Below are 17999 nucleotides of genomic sequence, written 5' to 3' on the forward strand. Positions count from 1 at the left end.
GTTTGTAACATCATAGGTGGCATGGACAGGGTGAATGGCCCAAGTGAGTTCAAAACTAGGGGCCCATATGATTAACGTCAGGGTAAAGATGTATAAGGGGCCTGAGGGACCACTCCTTCTTTTGAGGGAGGTTTGTATGGGACTGAGCTGCCAAAGGAAGCAACAGATGAAAGTACAGCTAAACATCTTGAAGGCATTTGAACAAGCAAATGAATAGAAAGCTTAGAGGGACATAGGGCCAAACTGTGAAGTAGGAGTAGTTTGGTTTTGGTGAGCGGGGGGGGGGGGGGGGGGGGGGGGCGGCGGCTGGTGGATTTAGCCAGCATAGGCTGTGTGCTGCAATGACTCTAAGTGAGGCTTTTGCCATGAGTTAAAAGGGTGGCACTTCTCCTTCAACTAGATAAGAGACTTGTCAGCAGCAATGGTGATGTTTTCTGTCTCCCACAGTTCTCTTTGACCAGGATGATGTTGCCCTGTATCACTTTGCTGAATTCTTCAAGGAGCAGTCCTGAGGAGCAGGAACATGCTGACAAACTGATGGTGTTCCAGAATAAACGTGGAGGCCAGGTCCTCCTGCAGGACGTAAAGGTTGGGGCTTAGTGTCTCTCTTGCAAGACTTGCAGTAATAGTGCTAGATATGGATTTGAAGCAATTAACTCTTTTGGTCTGGTAACATTATATGCCACATGAATTCACTTTTTTAATGGATAAACTGACTTAAGTGTCTGCCTCTATCCTCCCTGTCCTCCAGAAGCCAGAGCAGGATGAGTGGGCAATGGTCTGGAGGCAATGCAGAGAGCTCTGCAGATGGAGAAGGATGTGAACCAGAGTCTGCTGGATCTGCACAAACTCGCCTCTGGCCACATGGACCCTCATGTGAGTACTACACAATTTTTTTTTTTGTCTGAAGGCGATAAGGCATTTTTTCTTGAGGTTAAATGTACCTATTCACCTAGCACTGAGCATTTGAAGTACAAAGCTGCTTTCTGCTCAGTGAGCTACTCATTTCTTTATCCAGCTGTGTGACTTCCTGGAGAGGCACTACTTGGATGAGCAAGTGAAGATGATCAAGAAGCTGGGAGATCACATCACCAACCTGAAGAGACTGGGAGCCCCTGCCAATGGCATGGGAGAGTACCTGTTTGACAGGCTCACACTCAGCTGAGAGGGGTCAATAATGTGTATGTTGTACATAGTGACATAATGCTAGTAACTTGGTTGTGCTCTGAGCAAATCAAAATAGTGTTCACCATGGAACTGAGTACTTTGTATAATTTCACAGCTGTTTCTGGCTCTTGGTATTTCTATTTGACTTCTGATCATGAAATCTTCTTCTGTTATTTCTGATTAACCTTTAATTCAATGCCTGCCCCAGTAGTTTGCTCCTCTCTTCTCTGTAGCAATTCAGTAGGCAACTGATGTAGTGGAAATCCCACAAGTGTTCTTTTTTTTTTCTGGGGCTAGTAAACAGTTTTGGACTGACAAACACTTTTTCAGGGCCAAGGGCCAGCTTCTAGTCATACCTTGACTGAGACCAGAACCCTGCCTAAACATTTGGAACTGAACTGGAGCCCTGCCCTGTGCCATGTTCAGTCTCACTGGAATAAGCAGCTGCAGGAAATCTCAGGTTTGGCTGCACCTGTGGAAAGAACTGTTCAGTCCCAGGACCAGAGACACATCATTTCCTGCCAGATGTTGCCACACCTGTGAGTTTTTCTACCAATTTGTTCTACCACCTCAAATCTAATGATTTGAGCATACATTCACGTTTCAAAACAGGAATATAAAGTGAAAAAATTTAGCATTGAAGATGCACTGATCTTTTTATCCTCTTTAGATAAGCAATTGCTACAAATGGTTTCTCTCCCATTTCCTTTGCTCCTTTATCACTGGTGGAAGGAATGAGTCTAATGGCTGCCTGTAAGAGAATGGGAAAACTTGTTTTCGCTTGTCTCAGGCTCTCGCTCATGTGCTCTCCAGAGAGAATGACCTGTTAGTCAAGGCAGCAGTGCCCACCTTCGAGCTCATGTGGCACAACTTCGATCAGTGCTCTGCAACATAAAGATGACAAATGCCAAGTACACCAGGTGAAAATAAAGCTAGAACCCAAATACCACTAGGAGAAATCAGCAGTTCCAATATTTAGCTCTATTTTCAATGAAATCAGCTCTCCTGCTCTCAAGTGCCCTGCATGTGACAACACATGCACTGCTCTGTGCCTGCCTAGTTCCTGATGCTCGGGTGGATGTCTGAGCTGACAGCATTTATTATCAATTTCAAACTGCCCCAAGGCCAGGTCAGAGGTGCACACATCGCTAAGGTTACAGGGTCATATGCAGGCCAGGCTTGGTAAGGATGGGTTTTTGACACTGAATTGAATGCTCCTCATTACCTTCTTAATTCCAGAGCGGTGTCAGATAGAATCAGGAGATCAGGCCAACACTCCAGAAACTTGATGGCCTCCAGCTCCAAGCAATGACTGTCAAGCTCATTATTAGGTTCTTATTGCCAGAAGAGAGTTGTTCAGACAGAATCAGGTCAACGGGTATCGGTCCAACACTCCAGGAGCTTAAGAGCCTCCAGCTCAGAGCAGCCGCGAGATTCATTCTTTCCACCACTGACACACAGGGACTACAATATGTGCCGTCTAACAAATGCTGTAGAAATCCACCAAATCTTCTTAGACAACACCTTCCAAAGCCCCCATTCATCCAGAGTTGGTGGATCAAAATGCTGGAATTCCCTCACCAGGCGCATTGGGGATCTGCCTCCACTAAATCAACAACAGTTCAAGAAGGCAAGCCGCCACATTCGCTAATCTAATGTTAGGCCTGATCTCAGACCAGTTCAAATATTTCAGCGTGGAGGTTCTTTTGTTCTAGTTCAAACATATCTGGAGTGAACAGTTCTAGCAGGTTGGACCCAAAGATGGTTATGCACAGAATTTCTGGAATGCCCCCGGACAGAAAGTTAATGGGTTATTATGATAATACTTTGCCCAAGCCCTTCTGTGTAGAAATGTAAAGGATGTCTGTGCTTCAAGTTTCAAAGTGGATTAATGCATTTGACAGGGTAGAGAGAGAGATCCTGCTTCTTTTCAATCCTCATCTAGGACTAAGAGTGGGAAATATGATTACATTCCTCGCATTAGAAGTAAATCATCTATGATAAAGCCAAAAACAGCTTCGTTTTGGAGAGGATAATATGTGAATCAGCAGATACATTTTTATTTGGTAAGATTTGATGTTGCCAATTGCTTTCCAATTTGAACATGAAAGATGAATGCATTTTGCTTGAACAAACCTAGAAAGACAAAACAAGCTCGATGTTACAATTCTGAGGCGAGTACAAGAGCAGAGGGACTTTGGGTTTCAAGTATGTCATTACTGGAAAGTGGCTGAGCGGGACAAAGCTACTATGAGAAGGCTTTTGTGAAATGTGTGTTTTCAAATGGACGCAGAGAGTATAAAAGCGAAGAATAGATGTTACACCTGTACAAATCATGGGTTAGACCACATGTGCAGTGTTGTGTTTAGTTCTGGGCATGGTATTTAAGGAAGGACTTTAAAGCCCTGGACAGAGTTCAAAGCCCACTTACAAGAATGACACCAGGAATGAGGGATTTTAGATACAAGGAAAGATGAAAGAAATTGGGGTAAATCTCCTTGGAGCATAAATGTTTAAGAGGTGACTCTGTTGAAGGGATCAAAATAATGAACAATTCTGTCAGGGTAAAGGAGAATATTCTGTTTTCACCAGTTGATTATGGCAGTGATGAGGGGTCACAATTTGTCAGTAATGGAGCTCTGAGATGAGGACAAACCTCTCTATTCAGAAGGTTGTTAGGATTTGGAATGTGATGCCTGGGAGAGTGGCGGAGGTAGATCCCATAGGTGGCTTCAAAACAAGAGCTGGATATATACTTGGGAGTGACGAATATAGAGGGTATAGGGCTGGAGAGGGGGACGAGGTGGGTAGCTCTTTCGGAAGCCGATACGAACATGATGGGCTGAATGGCCTCTGTTGTTAAAAATCCTCTGAATGTCCACCCAGGAACTTATGTAAATTTTGGGTTTGTGTTCCTCTCAGTCTTAAATATCCAACCCAGTCCTCTTACATCAGGATACCCTGATCCTGGACTCCCCCATCATTGGGAACATCCTTCCTGTCCTTGCCCCGTCTGATCCTGTCACAGTTTCAATTGACCCAGAGCCAATTTTTAACTTTTCTGTCTCATATCCCAGCACAACAGGCAGAGAAACTGACACCTCTTCTTCATTTAGTCCCTTGTGTAGTTGGTTACAACAACCTTAATTTAGAAACAAAATGTTCAAGCTTTTTTCAAGCCATATGCAGTTTTTTATTTTAAAAAAAGTCAAGTAATTTATGAAGAAGGGTCCAGACCCGAAACATCAGCTTTCCTGTTTCTCTGATGCTGCTTGGCCTGCTGTGTTCATCCAGCTCGACACCTCATTATACAGATGCCCTATTGACCTGATTGAGTGCTGCAGCAGGTTTGAGATGCTGAATGGAACACCATGCATCTCCAAGTTCTACACCAAGCCACCAATCATCTGGCGTTGGGAACATAGCTCCACGTTCCCTCCCTAACAGGAGTATGGATTTGCCTACACCAAATGGGCAACAGTAATGCAAGAAGGCAAGTCACCACATTCTCTAACTAATGTTAGCCCTGATCTCTGAGGGGTTCAAATATCTCTGGATGGACAGATTTTTTTGAAATTGTCAAGTTCCTGTTCAACCACAGCCGGAGTGCACAGTTCTGGCAGGTTCGACCCAAAGATGGTTATGCACAGAATTTCTGGAAGTGACCTGGACAGAGAGATGGTCAATTTATGATAATGGCTTGTCCAGTCCCTCTGTGCAGAAGGTTAAGGGATGGCTGTAACTGATATTTTTCACAGGATTAATGGATTTGACAGGGTAGAGAGGAAAGAACCCATTTCTTCTCAATGATCATCTCGGACTGTGCGTAGAATGGGATTACAATCTTCACATTAGAACTGCATCATCCAGGATAATGTCAAAAACAATTTCTTTGTGGAAAGGACAATATCTGCACGCACAGATATTTACTGCACAAGGTTTGATGTTGCCAATCACTTTCCAATTTCAACAAAAAAGAGTGATGCATTTTCGTCGAAGAAACACAGAAAGACAAAACAGGCTCGATGTTACAAATCTGATGTGAGTACAGGAGCTCAGACTTTCGGTTTCAAGTATGTGATTATCTGAAAGTGGTCAGGCAGGATGAAGCTGTTATTAATGGAGATTGAGCCACTTATGTGAACCTTGTGTTTTCAAATTGAGGCATCGAGTATAAAAGCAACGAATTGATGTGACACCTCTACAAATCATTGGTTAGACCACATTTCCATTATGTACTCAGTTCTGGGCGTGGCATTCAAGGCAGGACATGAAAAACTTCAAGAGTTCAAAGGAGATTTATTAGAATGACCCCAGGAATGAGGAATTTTAGATAAATGGAAAGATTAAGGAAAATGGGGTAAATCTCCTTGCAGGCGACCTTGTTGACGTGATCAAAACTATGAACAATTTTGATAGAGTAAACACGATATTCTGATTTCAGCAGTTGACTTGTCAGTGACAAGGGGTCACAGTTTGTCAGTGGGGGAGATCAGAGTGAAATGGGAAGAAACCTCTTTGCTCAGAAAGTTGTTCGGATTTGGAATGTGCTGCCTGGGAGAGTGACGGAGGTCGATTCCATGGGTGGTTTCAAAACAAGAGTTGGATATGTCCTTGGAAGTGACGGATTTAGAGAGTGACAGAGATAGGGCTGGAAAGTGGGACTAATCAGGTAGCTCTTTCAGAAGCTAATACAGGAACGGTGGGCTGAACGGCCTCCTGTTGTGAAGAACGCTCTGAATTTCCACCCAGGAAATTCTGAGAGTTTGGGGATGGGGTTTGAATTCCACCTGTAGAAGGCACCTTGAATGTGGGAAAGCTGTACCACATCAGCAGAGACATGGTCCTTTACACAAGGTAGACCCAGTTCCACTGGCAAAGAAATGTTGACTGGGGATCCCCCCACTGCTGGCCAACACCCACTGTCACAGCCAACGATCGCACACACCTATCTTCCACCTGGATGGCCGCTGGGGACTGGTTTTGCATTGCACTTTATCAGGACCCTCCCCTCGATCGTACCGTCCTGGGTGGCCCTGCCAGGAGGTGAAATCCTCTTCAGGTATCACTCTGAGAACCAACAGAACACTCGAGGCTCTCCATCACTGCGAGGTGACAATCCACAGGCAGGAGCTGGAGGCAGGGAGATTCTGCTCAGGTACAGACCCACCACAGAATCGGAGAATTGTTATGGCACAGCAGGAGGCCATTCGGTCCTTTTAGCCTGTACCTGTTCTGGTTGTTTTCTAAATCTGCCTGTAGAGATGATTTAAGAGCTCTGGATCTGGTAGGAACTTGTACCAAGGCCTCCTGGTCCACAGCTAGGGACATTACCCCAAACCACAAGACCCTGGCTGCGCTGGTTGCACAAACATAGAATCATAGAAAATAAATGTTGAGTCGGCCATTCATCCCTTCCAGCCGGCTCTGCCATTCCATGTGATTGTGGCTGATTCCAGAACTCAGCACCATATTCTCACCCTCTCTGCAATCCCCTTTGATCCAGCCCTCAAAGCTCTCCCCAATTCCTGTTTTGGCTTCAATCCTTTTCTGTGGCAGAGAATTCCACAGGTTCCACCACCCCGCCCCCCGAGGTGAAGAGATTTCTCCTCCCCTCAGTCCTAAATGTATTCTTAGATTGCAAACCCTGGTCCTGGCCTCCCCCATAATCAGGAACATCCTTCCTGTCTTTTCCACAGCTGACACTGTTATAATTTTCTATGACCCAGAGACAATTTCCCAACTTTCTTTCCCAAATCCCAGCACAACAAGCTGAGAAACTGATGCCCCTCTTCCTCATTGAATCCCTCATGCAGTTGCTCACAACCACCTTAATTAAAAAAAATGAGAACTTTTCTCAAACCAAATCACCTTCTTTTAAAAAAGAACCAAATGACCTATGACCTGAGTGAGTGGTGCAGAAGGTTTGAGATGCCGAATGGCCTCCTGCTGTTCCAATCACAGAATAACCATCCAGACCTGGCTCTCATCTCCACTTCTGATCAGCTCTGCTTAACACACCCTCCCCCTCTCTCTCATTGGTGCCTGTATGCATGGGTCATTCCTGATTGGCCAGCAGCAACTGTCAGTCATCATCAGTTCTGCCTCTCTGTGTGACTGCAGGATGGTCCCAGGACTATAAATACAAGAGCCTGTGGGAGAGAGAGACTTAGTTCTAGAGTTTTCTTGGTGCTTGTGAGCAGGAATAGTGAAGATGGTTTCCCAAGTGTGTCAGAACTACCACAAGGACTGTGAGGATGCTGTTAACAAGCAGATCAACCTGGAGCTCTATTCCTCCTATGTTTACCTCTCCATGGTGAGCTTTGTGGAATTGAAGCTTGTGCTATGATAGTGTTGACCTGTTTGGTTTTTACGCTGGGTTAATGAATTAGCTGTAACATGTATTATTTTCTGTGGCCCTTCCCCTGTTGCAATCTAGTGCAGGTCTTAACACTGACTCTCTGTTCAAAACTTGACCATTGTCTTCATGTCCAACTGGCTCCTGGATGTGGATGGCCAGCTTGCTGTCTCTGGACAATGTAACCCTTGGTGATTTTTCATCTAACTCTGGAGGGATGATCTGGTCTTGGTCAATAATTAATTTTTTTTAAACTTGGTTGCATTCCTTTTCTCAACAAAAGCCTTCCCTGGTGGATACTTTTCCTGACACAAATATACTGCTTTTTGTTTAAAACCTTGCCCCATTCACCAGACTGTCTTGTGCTCAAGATTTAAAGTTCCCTGAACGAAAAGAGCAGCTGCTACTGATGGACACTAAACACCAACAAAAAACTTGAAAAGCTCTACACATCTGGAAGTAATCCAAGCTATGGGTCCACTGACCCTTTCTCAAGTGGCTTTGACGTATGCAATGTGAGGAAAGAGGCACATTTTCACACTAAGAATGTGATTTCTCTCTCACTCTCTCAAACACAGACCAGGGATTGCATTTGCTTTTTGTCCTTGATTTCCAGAAAGCTGGTGAAATATCTGCACAAAGGCTGCTTAAGTATCTGTTGTTTGGGTTATAATCCATGGAAGGTGACTTCCTGCTTTGTCTGGTTTTTTTTAACCACTTAAATGTGGAATCAAGATGGTGCCCAGGTTAGTTCCTGAGTGAGGAGTGTCATTCACGAATTTCAGACAGTTTCCTTTTAGCCTCTCTCTTCCCACAGTTCTCTTACTTTGACCGGAATGATGTTGCCCTGCATCACTTTGCTGAGTTCTTCAAGTAGCAGTCCCATGAGGAACGGGAACACGCTGAGAAACTGATGGCATTCCAGAATAAACGTGGAGGTCGAGTCGTCCTGCAGGACATCAAGGTTGGATTCTGAAGCCTTCTGTTTTGCAGCTTTTTGTGAGCAGCTACAATCGACTGGTATCTCCAGATAATTAGCTTTAGCATTGAACAAATACTGTATGAAGGGGAGGTTGTTAAGCAAAATAGGCTTCCTTTAGGTGAAAGGAAATACTCTGCAATTAAGATGAACCAGAATAGTGAGTAGATATCAATGTGAATGACATAACAAAAGCTAAGACAGGAAATTTGTGCAGGTGTGGAAAGCAGTAGTGTCCAGCCTTTCTGAATCTAAACAATGTTTCTAACACCACAGTAGTGAAGCCAGGAATTACTTCCATTGGTACCTATTCTCTGCATTTGAATTCTGAGAATCCACATTAACAGTAGAATGTGTTTAGAAAATTTCTTATTTCCCTCAGTACAAAATATAGTTGTCTTGATCAAATTTCAAGTTTGTTTGTAGTACCTCCTACAATGATGAGAGATGACTAACCGATGTAGACTAATGATACAACTGCCGGCTGAACTGTGATTTCTGTTCCTGCTTCCCTCCCTCCAGAAGCCAGAGCAGGATGAGTGGGGCAATGGTCTGGAGGCAATGCAGAGAGCTCTGCAGATGGAGAAGGATGTGAACCAGAGTCTGCTGGATCTGCACAAACTCTCCTCTAGCCACACTGACCCTCATGTGAGTTTGTAAACTTTTCTCTCTCTTTCTTGGAAGAAAGTGGTATGTTTGTGCACTCTCTGGGTTAAAAATCCAATTACCTTCTCCCAGCCTCCTGCCGGCTGTTAAAACCTTTCAAAGGCATCACCTAAGTGGACCTCCACGTGGTGGTGATGGTCACATCTGTCATGGGAGGTCACTTTCAGACGCCTTTTTGATCCTCTGGACTGATTTTGTCTTCCAGCTGTGTGACTTCCTGGAGAGGCACTACCTGGATGAGCAAGTGAAGATGATCAAGAAGCTGGGAGATCACATCACCAACCTGAAGAGACTGGGAGCCCCTGACAATGGCACGGGAGAGTACCTGTTTGATAGGCTCACACTCAGCTGAGTGGGGTCAATAATATCTGTTGTACATGGTGACCTCATTCTCGTGAATGGCTTTGGTTGTGCTCTGAGCAAATAAAAGTAGTGTTCACCATGGAACTGAGTACTGTGTCACTTCATAGCTGCTTCTGGTTGCTGTTTTAACATGTGATCACAAAATGGATTTTGTTCTTTGACAACCTTTTTGATTCACTGCCTGCCCCAGTAATTGGCTCGGTGTTTGCTTCTGCTGAGCGTCTGTCTGTAGGGATTGAGTGGGCAATCTTGTCCTTGGAAATGCCACAACTGGCAAACATCTGCATTGCAGACAATGCCACAACAAAATCTGTCCTCCGCTTCCCCAGGACAATTTTTCAGGACCAGCTTCTGGTCAAAACCATGACTGAAATCTGTCCTGTGCCTTAACAATTGGCATTGCCAAGGCCTGTCCATTCATTCAATCTTCAGCATTTTTGGAAAAACCAAGCTGACACTGGAAACCTGGAACAAAAGCTGCTGGGAAATCTCAGGTTTGGTAGTGAGAAGTGTTGAACAGAACTGGGACATGAGACACGTGTTTATCTCTTGACTGATTTTGTTGGCAGGCCATGAGGTGTTTTCCACCTACTTGTTCTCTTGCTTAAATCCTACTGACTTTAATAGGTCACAAAATTCCTCATTAGAAGAATATAAAGTTGACCAATCTTGCAAGGTACACCTGCTTTTCTGCACTTGCTTACTATTTACATGTTTCCTGAGCTAGAGAAGTGGTTTCTCTAGTATGTCCTTTCCATTCAGTAGAGTGAAAGCTTTAGGCTTGGTGTCATATACTGGCCAGACCAGGTAAGGATGGCAGTTTGGCAGTTCCCTCCCCTGAATGACTTCAGTGAAAAGGATATTTTATTCAGACTAGGAATTGCATGCTCATTTTTAGGTTCTTAATGCCCGAAGAGAGTTTTTCACACAGAATCAGGACAATGGGCATCAGTCCCACACACCAGAAGCTTAACAGTTGCCAGCTCAGAGCAGCCACGAGATTCACTCCTCCCATCACTGACACACAGGGACTGCCGAATGGCCTCCTGCTGTTCCAATCACAGAATAACCATCCAGACCTGGCTCTCATCTCCACCTGTGATCAGCTCTGCTTAACACACCCTCCCCCTCTCTCTCATTGGTGCCTGCATCCATGGGTCATTCCTGATTGGCCAGCAGCATCTGTCAGTCATCATCAGTTCTGCCTCTCCATGGGTGAGTGCAGGATGGTCCCAGGAGTATAAATGCAGAGCTTGTGGAAGAGCAACTCACTTCTTGAGTGGTTTTGGTTTTAGTGAGTAGTAATTGTAAAGATGGCCTCCCAAGTGTGTCAGAATTACCACAAGGACTGTGAGGATGCTGTTAACAATCAGATCAACCTGGAGCTCTATTCCTCTTATGTTTACCTCTCCATGGTGAGCCTTGTGACATTGAAGACCTGACCTCAAATTGAAGCCTGTGATATATGTGCATTGACTCTCTTAGGTTTATTTTCTTGCCTAGTTTCATGATTTAGTTGTAGCATGTGTTTTGGTCTGTGGCCCTTCCCTGACTGAATCCCAGTGAAATGGTTCACACTGACTCTGTTGGAAACTTGAAGTTTGTCTTGTATTGCAACTGACTCCTGGGTGACAATGGCCACTTTGTTATCTCTGGACAATGTACTCCTTAGTGACTTTTCTCCTTCCTCTGAAGGGATGAGCTGATGTTGCTGATAAACCTATAATTTCCTTAAATTTGGTTGCAATTTTCTTTTAAAGAGAAGATTTCCCTGGTGAATATTTCTATGCAAAATGTACTTGCACTCTTAACTTTGCCTCATTCACCAGGCTGCTCTGGTCTGAAATAGTTCTTTTCTAAAAGAAAAGCAACTGCTGGAAATTAGAAACAGCAACAAAAATAGCTGGAATAGCTTTACAGATCTGGCAGGATTTAGAGAAATCAGTTCATGTTTTGGGTCCAGTGACTCTTCCCCAAAAGTCCTCCTCCTATTCAGTAGGAGGAAAGACAAGTGTGGCATGTTTTCATACTCCAAATCTGAATTACAGAAAAAGAAACCAGTTAGAACTCAGTGCTGAGTCGATGGTAGGACAGAGTGGGGTTATTCAGGTGGGTGATGTTTGTAATGCTGGCATTCACCATGATTCATGGCTCTGTCCATCCACGTGCTCTTTCATTCAGTGCTGCGTCCTTGATCGGCTGGTTGTATGTCCTCTCTTTCTTCTATAATCCATGGGAGAAGACCTTCTGCCTGTCTATCATGTTCCAGTAATTAAATGTCCAGTTCTGGTTGCCATACTAACAAAAGGATGTGAATGCTTTGGAAGGGGGTGCAGAGGAGGTTCACCAGGATGTTGCCTGGTATGGAGGGTGTGAGCTATGAAGAAAGGTTGAGTAGATGAGCATTACTTTCATTAGAAGGTGGCAGATTTGGGGGTGGGGTCCTGATTGAGCTCCTCAAATTCATGAGGGGTGTAGGCAAGGTGGATAGCAAGAAGCTTTTTCCTTGAGTGGGGAACTCAATTACTAGGGGTCATGAGCTCAAAGTAAGAGCAGGGAAGATTGGGTGAGATTCCTTTCAGTGTGGAAACAGGCCCTTTAGCTCAGTGCACACTGGCCCTTGAAGCATCCCACCCAGACCCATTTCCCCTATAACCCATACCTCTGAATGCTACGGGCAATTTATCATGTGGATATGTTTGGAAAGCTCTTTACACAGGTTGGAGGGTGCCTGGCACACACTGCCTGTGGAGGTGGTAGACGCAGTCACACTAGTGTCTTAAGATCTATCTGGACAGGTACATGGATGGGCAGGGAGCAAAGGGATACAGCCCCTTTGAAAATAGATGACCGATTTGAGACCAGATGTCGCTCGGTGCAGTGTTGGAGGGTCAAAGCCTGCTCCTGTGCTACAGCTCTTTTGTCATTAAATGTGGAATCAAGATGGTGACTGGGTTAGTTTCTGATTGAGGAGTGCCATTGAATTTCAGATACATTTCCCTTTCCTGCCTGTTTGTTCCCCCACAGTTCTCTTACTTTGACCAGGATGATGTTGCCCTGCGTCACTTTGCTGAGTTCTTCAAGGAGCAGTCCCATGAGGAGCGAGAACGTGCTGAGAAGCTGATCACATTCCAGAATAAACGTGGAGGTCGTGTCCTTCTGCAGGACATCAAGGTTGGATTCAATTTTTTCAGCTCAATACAATGGACTGATATCTCAATATGATCAGGTTCAGGATTAGACAAATACTGTATGAATGGGAGGTTGCTCAGCACAATATGATTCCCTTCGCTAAATGGAAACACTTTTGCACTTGTGATTGAACAACAGTTGGCAATTGTGATCATCCTTTATTCTGGATGGTGAGCACATATCGGTGTCTACTGTTGCTTTGGACAAGATGAGGTGTCAAAAGGGAAAACAGAAATCTTTCAGGTGTGGAAAGCATCAGTATGAAGCCTTTATACTTCGAGGATGTTTCTGATGCCTTGATCATTCTGATCACAGCATAGCAGGATTTATTTAGAAATGTCCCCCTTCAAGAACAGTACCAAATACAGCATGTGTTTTACCAAGGTCAAGTTGGCCTGTAGTACCTCCCCTACAATGATGAGGGATGACTAACTGATCAGATGTAGACTAATGATACAACTGCCTGCTGAGCTGTGCTTTCTGTTCCTGCTTCCCTCCCTCCAGAAGCCAGAGCAGGATGAGTGGGGCAATGGTCTGGAGGAAATGCAGAGAGCTCTGCAGATGGAGAAGGATGTGAACCAGAGTCTGCTGGATCTGCACAAACTGGCCTCTGGCCACACGGACCCTCATGTGAGTGTGGTGTATTTAAATCTGGGTTTCTGAATAAAAACAGGGATCGGACACTTGGTCCTTTTTGTTAGCCACAAGATCTCCTTTGACATTGTGGAGGGTTTTCTTGGGTTATACCAAGATCCTCTGTTTCTAAAACTGAGCACTTTCTTGCGTGTATTTGGCAATCTCCATGACATCACTTCACTGTTCGGTCTCCCAATCTGCATTTGGTCAGATTTAACCAGTTCTCCTCTTTGCTTTCCAGCTGTGTGACTTCCTGGAGAGGCACTACTTGGATGAGCAAGTGAAGATGATCAAGAAGCTGGGAGATCACACCACCAACCTGAAGAGACTGGGAGCCCCTGACAATGGCATGGGAGAGTACCTGTTTGACAAGCTCTCACTCAGCTGAATGGGGTCAATATCTATATCTGTTGTACATGGTGACTTAATTCTTCTAAATGACTAGTTGTGCTCTGAGCAAATTAAAATCATGTTCACCATGGAACTGAGTACAGTGTTGTATTTTCATAGCTTCTGGTTCTTGGAGCTTTGTGTTTTAACGTCTGATCATCAATCCTTTGTTCTTTGTGACAACCTTGGATTCAATGCCTGCCCCAGTAACTTGATCAGTGTTTGATTTCTGCTGTGTCTGGGGATTAAGTGGGTAGTCCTTTGATTGGAAATTCCATAACTGGTAAGGTTGTTGACAGATAAATCAGCATTACTGACAAGTACTCACAGGGACAAGTTTGCAGGACCAGCTTCTAATCAATACACACACTGAAATCATTCCTTTGCCTAAAGGTTAGGCACTGATCTAATGCACTGCCCTTGGCCATGTGTTTGGGTCTCTTTTTAAATAAGCAGTTTCTAGAAACCAGGATCAAAACCTGCTGGGAAATCTCAGGTTTGGCAGCATTGGGAGGGAGAAGGGTTGAACAGAACCTGGACATGAGACACGTGATCATCTCTTGATTTTGATTTTGTTTTTGTGTTGACTGACAGTGAGGTGTTTTCCAGCAACTTGTTGTAAGGCCTAGATGTTACTGACTTTAGTAGATTGTACAATTCCTCCTTTTAAAGAGTAATATACACTGCTTTGCTGCAGGTTTTACCCTTTTGATAAGCAATTGCTTATGTCACTGTTCCACGAGCTGTTGAATTAGTTTCTTCGGTATTTCCTTCTTAGATGTAGGAGAAAGAAAAATCTACCTTGTCTTAGAATGCTAATGACTAGGAACTGCCTTGGGAATGAAGCAGTGCCCACCTTGTTCCCTGTGTGATAATTTCTATTACTACCTTGCAAAGAGGTGACAAATACTGCAGATGCCTGGTGGAAAATCAAGCTAAAATGCAAATACCATGTACAGAAATCAGCAGTTCCAATTTTTACCTTTGTGTTCAATTTTCAAGCAGATCAGCTCTCCTGCTGTCGACTGGCTGACCTGTGACTCCACACAGAGCACTGTGGGGGCCTAATCACTATCAATCAGCCCTGAATTACAATGTCACTGGTTTGTGTAAGTGCTTTAACAGGATCAGGATATCACTGACAGGCAGCATTTATTATCCATCTCTGATTCCCCACCCAGCCCATGAGTAATTCAAATTAAAACCCTTTCTGCTGTGGGGTTACACATAGGCCAGATCAGGTAAGGATGGCAGTTTATTACAAACAAGGACATTAGTGAACCAGAAGAGGCTTGTTTGGACCCTGTCTTCTGGAATGAGAATGATGTCCGTGAAATTCAGTGATGTCAGACAGACTCAGGATAACAGGTAGCAGTCTAACACTCCAGAAGGTTGACAGCCTCCATCAAACGAGTAGCCACTCTCGTCAATCCTTCCACCACTAACATACGCAGAGACTGCAATATATACCATCTACCAAAGCTCCTTGGACAACTTCTTAAAACCATAACTACTTTCCATCGGACAAGGGCTGCAGATATGTAGGAACACCACGCATCTCCACGTTCTACACCAAGCCACCGATCACCCGGCGTTGGAATCGTAACCCCACGTTCCCTCCCTAACAGCAGTATGGATTTGCCTACACCAAATGGGCTACAGTAATGCAAGAAGGCAAATCACCACATTCTCGAAACTAATGTTGGCCCTGATCTCTGAGGGGTTCAAATACCTCTGGATGGAGAGGTTTTGGTGAAATTGTCAAGTTCCTGTTCAACCATAGCCGGAATGCACAGTTCTGGCAGGTACGACCCCAACAATGGTGATGCACAGAATTTCTGGAAGTAACCTGGACAGAGAGATGGTTAATTCATCATAATGGCTTGTCCAGTCCCTCTGTGTAGAAGGTTAAGGGATGGCTGTAATTGATATTTTTCGGAGGATTAATGGATTTGACAGGGTAGAGAGGAAAGAACCCATTTCTTCTCAATGATCATCTCGGACTGTGCGTAGAATGGGATGACAATCTTCACATTAGAACTACATCATCCAGGACCATGTCAAAAACAGTTACTTTGTGGAAAGGACAATATCTGCACGCACAGATATTTACTGCACAAGGTTTGATGTTGCCAATCACTTTCCAATTTCAAGACATAAAAAAAGTGAGTAATGCATTTTCGTAGAAGAAACACAGAAAGACAAAACAGGCTTGATGTTACAAATCTGATGTGAGTACAGGAGCTCAGAGACTTTCGGTTTCAAGTGTGTGATTATATGAAAGTGATCAGGCAGGATGAAACTGTTATTAATGGAGATTTAGCCACTTATGTGAACCTTGTGTTTTCAAATTGAGGCATCGAGTATAAAAGCAACGAATTGATGTTACACCTCTACAAATCATTGGTTAGACCACATTTCCATTGTGTACTCAGTTCTGGGCGTGGCATTCAAGGCAGGACATGAAAAACCTCAAAAGAGTTCAAAGGAGATTTATTAGAATGACCCCAGGAGTGAGGAATTTTAGATACATGGAAAGATGAAGGAAAATGGGGTAAATCTCCTTGCAGGTGACCTTATTGAGAGGTGACCTTGTTGACGTGATCAAAACTATGAACAATTTTGATAGAGTAAACACGATATTCTGATTTCAGCAGTTGACTTGTCAGTGACGAGAAGTCACAGTTTGTCAGTAGGGGAGATCAGAGTGAAATGGGAAGAAACCTCTTTGCTCAAAGTTGTTCGGATTTGGAATGCGCTGCCTGGGAGAGTGACGGAGGTGGATTCCATGGGAGGTTTCAAAACAAGAGTTGGATATGTCCTTGGAAGTGACGAATTTAGAGAGGGGCAGAGATAGGGCTGGAAAGTGGGACTAATCAGGTAGCTCTTTCAGAAGCTAATACAGGAACGGTGGGCTGAACGGCCTCCTGTTGTGAAGAACGCTCTGAATTTCCACCCAGGAAATTCTGAGAGTTTGGGGATGGGGTTTGAATTCCACCTGTGCAAGGCACCTTTAATGTGGGAAAGCTGTTACACATCAGCAGAGACATGGTCCTTTACACAAGGTAGACCCAGTTCCACTGGTAAAGAAATGTTGACTGGGGATCCCCCCACTGCTGACCAACACCCACTGTCACAGCCAACGATCGCACACACCTATCTTCCACCTGGATGGCCGCTGGGAACTGGTTTTGCATTGCACCTTATCAGGACCCTCCCCTCGATCGTACCGTCCTGGGTGGCCCTGCCAGGAGGTGAAATCCTCTTCACTTATCACTCTCAGAACCAACAGAACACTCGAGGCTCTCCATCACTGCGAGGTGACAATCCACAGGCAGGAGCTGGAGGCAGGGAGATTCTGCTCAGGTACAGACCCACCACAGAATCGGAGAATTGTTATGGCACAGCAGGAGGCCATTCGGTCCTTTGTACCTGTGCCTGTTCTGGTTGTTTTCTAAATCTGCCTGTAGAGATGATTTAAGATCTCTGGATCTGGTAGGAACTTGTACCAAGGCCTCTTGGTCCAAAGCTAGGGACATTACCCCTAAACCACAAGACCCTGGCTGCGCTGGTTGCACAAACATAGAATCATAGAAAATAAATGTTGAGTCGGCCATTCATCCCTTCCAGCCTGCTCTGCCATTCCATGTGATTGTGGCTGATTCCAGAACTCAGCACCATATTCTCACCCTCTCTGCAATCCCTTTTGATCCAGCCCTCAAAGCTCTCCCCAATTTCTGTTTTGGCTTCAATCCTTTCCGGTGGCAGAGAATTCCACAGGTTCCACCACCCCGCCCCCCGAGGTGAAGAGATTTCTCCTCACCTCAGTCCTAAATGTATCCTTAGATTGCAAACCCTGGTCCTGGCCTCCCCCCTAATCAGGAACATCCTTCCTGTCTTTTCCACAGCTGACACTGTTATAATTTTCTATGACCCAGACACAATTTCCCACCTTTCTTTCCCAAATCCCAGCACAACAAGCTGAGAAACTGATGCCCCTCTTCCTCATTGAATCCCTCGTGCAGTTGCTCACAACCACCTTAATTTTTTAAAAATGTGAAACTTTTTTGAAACCAAAAAGACTTCTTTTAGAAAAGAACCAAATGATCTATGACCTGATTGAGTGGTGCAGAAGGTTTGAGATGCCGAATGGCCTCCTGCTGTTCCAATCACAGAATAACCATCCAGACCTGGCTCTCATCTCCACCTCTGATCAGCTCTGCTTAACACACCCTCCCCCTCTCTCTC

This window comes from Stegostoma tigrinum, chromosome 38, assembly GCF_030684315.1.
Source record: "Stegostoma tigrinum isolate sSteTig4 chromosome 38, sSteTig4.hap1, whole genome shotgun sequence".
Lineage (NCBI taxonomy): Eukaryota > Metazoa > Chordata > Chondrichthyes > Orectolobiformes > Stegostomatidae > Stegostoma > Stegostoma tigrinum.